Source organism: Ursus maritimus, assembly GCF_017311325.1.
Source record: "Ursus maritimus isolate PB19 chromosome X unlocalized genomic scaffold, ASM1731132v1 scaffold_X1, whole genome shotgun sequence".
Lineage (NCBI taxonomy): Eukaryota > Metazoa > Chordata > Mammalia > Carnivora > Ursidae > Ursus > Ursus maritimus.
Genome location: NW_024423319.1, coordinates 52,435,668 through 52,441,455, shown reverse-complemented (window position 1 = coordinate 52,441,455; position 5,788 = coordinate 52,435,668). Strand labels below are relative to the sequence as shown.

The following is a 5,788-nucleotide window of genomic DNA, read 5'->3' as shown; positions in this document are numbered from 1 at the left end:
GAAGATATGGTCTATATCCTCTATATGGTAGATGATAGATAGATGATAGATGATAGATAGATAGATAGATAGATAGATAGATAGATAGATAGATAGATAGATAGATGATAGATATGATGGACTATTTCTCAGTCATATAAATGAATGAAATAATGCAATTTACAACTACATGGATGTAACTAGAGAATATTATGCTAAGCAAAATAAATCACTCAGAGAAAGACAAATACCATATAATTTCACTCATATGTGGAATTTAAGAAACAAAACAGATGAACATATGAGAAAAAAGGCAAGCCAAGAAACAGACATTTAACCATACAGAACAAATTGAGGGTTGCTGAAAGGGAGGTGGGTGGGAAGATGGGTTAAATGGGTGGTTGGTTGTGGATGCCACTATTAGTCATGAGCACAGGGTGTTGTATATAAGTAATGAATCACTAAATTCTACATCTGAAACTAATATTGCACTGTATGTTAATTGGAATTTAAACAAAAACTTAGAAACACACAATTTTATATGTTAATTGTATTTCAATAAAAATGGAAAAGATAATTGAATGTAAAAAATTTAAATAATGAAATAAAACATTTTATTTTTGGTAACACTGCTTTATTAAAAGTGAAAATTTTCACTATTCTTAAACTGTAAACAATGTGAAACTGAAATATCAAAGAAATACATTATGGATCACATATCACAGCAAAAAGTCTTTAAATTTTCTTTTTGCCCATATAAAATGAATGCATAATATTTAAGTAAAACTGAATTCCTTATTAGGCAAACATTTTTGCATATGCTGCCTTCCCTTTATCTTTCTGTGCCTTTGTCTTTGGTTTGACTTTCAGCAATTCTGCCTGGATAACTTTATCTTCCAGGACCAGCTTGATCGTATTCTTTTATTTCTTTTTTATTTTTATTTTTATGTTTTGGAGTAAAGCAATAGAAGTTTATTAAGTGAAGATACACAAAAAGCTCTCGAGAGTGAGAGGGGTCCCATTATCAGTGAGATAACATGATAATTGTCTTTCTCTGATTGACTTATTTCGTTTAGCATAATACCCTCTAGTTCCATTCATGTTGTTGCAAATGGCAAGATTTCATTTTTTGATGGCTGAGTAATATTCCATTGTACACATATTTACACCATATCTTCTTTATCCATTCATGTGTCAGTTGACATCTGGGCTCTTTCCATAATTTGGCTATTGTGGACATTGCTGCTGTAAACATTGGGATGCAGGTGACCCTTCCAATCACTACATTTGTATCTTTGGGGTACATACCCAGTAGTGCAATTGCTGGGACTTAGGGTATCTCTATTTTCAACTTTTTGAGAAACTTCCATACAGCTTTCCAGACTGGCTGCACCAACTTGCATTCCCATCAACAGTGTAAGAGGGTTTCCCTTTCTCTGCATCCTTGCCAACATCAGTTGTTTCCTGACTTGTTAATTTTAGCCATTCTGACTGGTGTGAGGTGGTATCTCATTGTGGTTTTGATTTGTATTTCCCTGACACCGAGTCATGTTGAGCACTTTTTTATGTGTCTGTTGGCCATTTGGATGTCTTTTTTGCAGAAATGTCTATTCGTGTCTTCAGCCCATTTCTTGATTGGATTATTTGTTCTTTGGGTGTTGAGTTTGATGAGTTCTTTATAGATTTTGGATACTAACACTCTATCTGATATGTCATTTGCAAATATCTTTTCCCATTCTGTTGGTTGTCTTCTGGTTTTGTTGACTGTTTCCTTTGCTGTGCAGAAGCTTTTAATCTTAATGAAGTTCCAATAGTTCACTTTTGTCTTTGTTTCCCTTGCCTTTGGAGACGTGTCTAGCAAGAAGTTGCTGTGGCCAAGGTTGAAGAGGATGCTGCCTGAGTTCTTCTTAAGGATTTTGATGGATTCCTGTCTCACATTTAGGTCATTTATCCATTTTGAGCCTATTTTTGTGTATGGTATAAGGAAATGGTCCAATTTCATTCTTCTTTTTTTTTTTTACAGGCATACTTAATTTTATTTTATTTGCCTTAATTGTGCTTCACAGATACTGTGTTTTTACCAGTTGGAAGACTGTGGCAACCCTCCGTAAAGCAAGTCTATTGGCACCATTTTTCCAAGAGCATTTGCTCACTTCTTGTCTCTGTTGTCACATTTTGGTAAATCTTGCATTATTTCAAGCCTTCTTGTTATTAATATACTTGTTACAGTGATCTGTAGTCCGTGGTCTTTGATGTTGCTATCATAATGGTTTTGAGGCAACACAAACTGCACCCATACAAGAAGGCGAACTTAATCCATAAATGTTGTGTGGGTTCTGACTGCTCCACTGCCTGGCCATTCCCTCCATCTTTCTCCCTCTCCTCAGGCCTCCCTACATCCCTAGACAGACAATATTAAAACCAGGGAAGTTAATAACCCTACAATGCCCTCTAAGTGTTCAAGTGAAAGGAAGAGTCCATTGATGTGGCAAACTTCAGTGTTGTCCTACATTAAGAAATTGCCACAGCCACCCCAATTTCATTCTTCTGCATGTGGCTGTCCAGTTTTCCCAACATCATTTGTTGAAGAGACTGTCTTTTTTCCATTAGATATTCTTTCCTCTTTGTCGAAGATTAGTTGACCATAGCATTGAGGGTCCATTTCTGGGTTCTCTATTCTGTTCCATTGATCTATCTGTCTGTATTTGTGCCAGTACCATACTGTCTTGATGATCACAGCTTTATAATAGAGCCTGAAGTCCAGAATTGTGATGCCACCATCTTTCATTTTCTTTTTCAACAATCCCCTGGTGATTCAGGGTCTTTTCTGGTTCCATAAAAATTTTAGGATTATTTGTTCCAGTTCTGTGAAAAATGCTAATGGTATTTTTATAGAGATTGCTATAGGTAGCATAGACGTTTTAACAATATTTGTTCTTCCAATCCATGAGCATGGAATGCTATTCCATTTCTTTGTGTCTTCTTCAATTTCTTTCATGAGTATTCTATAGTTTTCTGAGTATAGATCCTTTGCCTCTTTGTTTAGATATATTCCTACGTATCATATGCTTTGGGGTGCAATTGTAAATGGCATCAACTCCTTAATTTCTCTTTCTTCTGTCTCGTTGGTTTATAGAAATGTAACTGATTTCTGTGCACTGATTTTATATCCTGCCACTTTACTGAATTCCTGTGTGAGTTCTAGCAATTTTGGGGTGGAGTCTTTTGGGTTTTCCACATAAAGTATCATGCCATATACAAAGAGTCAGAGTTCGACTTCTTTGCTGATTCAGATGCTTTTTATTTTGTTGTTGTTGTTGTCTGCTGGGGTAGGAGTTCTACTACTGTGTTGAATAACAGTGGTGATAGTGGACATCCCTGCTATGTTCCTGACTGTAGGGGAAAAGCTCTCAGTTTTTCTCCATTGAGAATGATACTCACTGTGGGTTTTTCACAGATGGATTTTATGATAATGAGGTATGTTCCTTCTATCCCTACCCTGAAGAATTTTAATTAAGAAAGAATGCTGCACTTTGTCAAATGCTTTTTCTGCCTTTACAGAGAGGACCATATGGTTCTTGTTCTTTCTTTTATTTATATAGTGTATCACATTAATTGATTTGCAGATGTTGAACCAACCTTGCAACCCAGGAATAAATCCTGCTTAGTCATGGTGAATAATCCTTTTAATGTACTGTTGGATCCTATTGGCTAGTATTTTGGTGGGAATTTTTGCATCCATGGATATTGATGTGCAATTATCCTTTTTGATGGGGTCTTTGTCTGGTTTGGGGATCAAGGTAATGATGGCCTCCTAGAAAGAGTTTGGAAGTTTTTCTTCCATTTCTATTTTTTTAAAACAGCTTCAGAAGAATAGGTATTAATTCTTCTTAAATGTTTGGTAGAATTCCCCTGGGAAGCCATCTGGCCCTGAGCTCTTATTTGTTTGGAGATTTGATTACTGCTTCAATTTCCTTGCTGGTTATGGGTCTGTTCAGGTTTTCTAGTTCTTCCTGGTTCAGTTTTGGTAGTTGATATGTCTCTAGGAATGCATCCATTTCTTCCAGATTGTCTAGTTTGTTGGCATATAGTTGGTCATAATATGTTCTTATAATTGTGCTTCTGTGGTGTTAGTTGTGATCTCTCTTCTTTCATTCATGATTTTATTTATTTGGGTTCTTTCTCTTTTCTTCTTGATAAGCCTGGCCAGGGGTTTATTGATCTTATTAATTCTTTCAAAGAACCAGCTCCTAATTTCAATGACCTGTCTACTGTTCTTTTGGTTTCTATTTCATTGATTTCTGCTCTAATCTTTATTATTTCTCTTCTCTTGTTGGGTTTAGGTTTCATTTGCTGTCCTTTCTCCAGCTCCTTTAGGTGTAAGATTAGGTTGTGTATTTGAGATCTTTCTTGTTTCTTGAGAAAGGCTTGTAGTGTTATATACTTCCCTCTTAGGACCACCTTTGCTACATCCCAAAGATATCGAGCAGTTGTGTTTTCGTTTTCATTTGTTTCAATGAATTGAAGAGAACTATTTGGATAGTTCAAGATGGTGGAGGAGTAGGAGACCTTAATTTAGTTTGCTCCCATGAATTCAGCTAAATAGCTATCAGACCATCTTGAACACCTGTGAACTCAACCAGAGAGCAAAGAAAATAATAGCAGCAACTCTACAAATAGAACAGCAACCACTTTCTGCAAGGTAGGAGGTGAAGAGAAGTGTATCTGAGGTGTTATATGGGAAGATAGATTGCAGGGAGGGAGACTCCTTCAGCCAGCTACCAGCAAGTGATAGAGCAGTGGAGCACAAAATCAGAACTTTTAGATGTCTGCTCTTATGAGGGACATCACTCAGGTGGCTAAGCAGGGGATGGAGCCCTCACTGGGGTAGTGTAGTCTCGGGGTCACAGGAAGACGGGTTGCCTGTGTGTGGCAGAGCACCCAGGTATTGGAGCAGGGAAGCTGGCTGCAAAGAGTGAGCCCAGGAGTGGGCTCTCAGCTCAGGGTTGCCATAAACCATGATCCACAGCACAGTCGGAACTCTGCTTTTCAAGCAGGGGCCCAAGAAGCAGCAGAACCAAGGAGACTCCCCTTCCTCCCCTGGGAATAGCAACATGGGAGTGTGCTGCAGGAGTCTGCTGGGTTTGGAGACTCCAAATGGGGTCGTGTGTTTGAGATAGAAACACTCAATCACAGGCCAGTAAGCAACTGGAGACTAGGGAGACAGTAGTGATAGATTGCTTTTCTCTGAGGGCTCATTGAGTAGTGGGGCCCCAAGCTTTTGCCTCTGGGCCCAGAGATTGGGAGGCCACCATTTTCATTCTTATCCTCTAACACCGCTTGGAAAAGGTTCAGGGAACCAAAGCCACATAGAGAAAACCAGAGCAGATTACTTAGCCTGGCCCCTGGCAAGGGCGGTGCAATTCTGCCTGGGGCAAAGACATTTGAGAATCAATGCAACAGGCCCCTCCCCTAGAAGATCAGCAAGAACATCCAGACAAGACCAAGTTTACTGATCAATCAAAACTGCAAAACTCCAGTGCTAGGGGAATACAGCACATAGAATTCATGGCTTTCTTCCCATAATACTTTAGTCTTTCAACTTTAATTTAAAAATTTTTCTTTCTTTTAATTTTTAAAAAATTTTTCTTCTTTACTTTTGAACCAACTCCTTATCTTACAAATTCATTTTTTAAAATGTTTTTTTATTTTCATTTTTTCAGTCATATTCTATCCCTTCATTGTATTTAACCTTATTTTTGTGTGTGTGTGTGTGTATATATATATATATATATATATATATATATAT

General features: G+C 37.6%; 1 pseudogene; it reads right to left on the bottom strand.

The window, feature by feature from the left end:
* Positions 1 to 777: 777 nt before the first annotated feature.
* Positions 778 to 5,788, bottom strand: part of LOC103672008 — a 10,231-nt pseudogene continuing 5,220 nt past the window's right edge.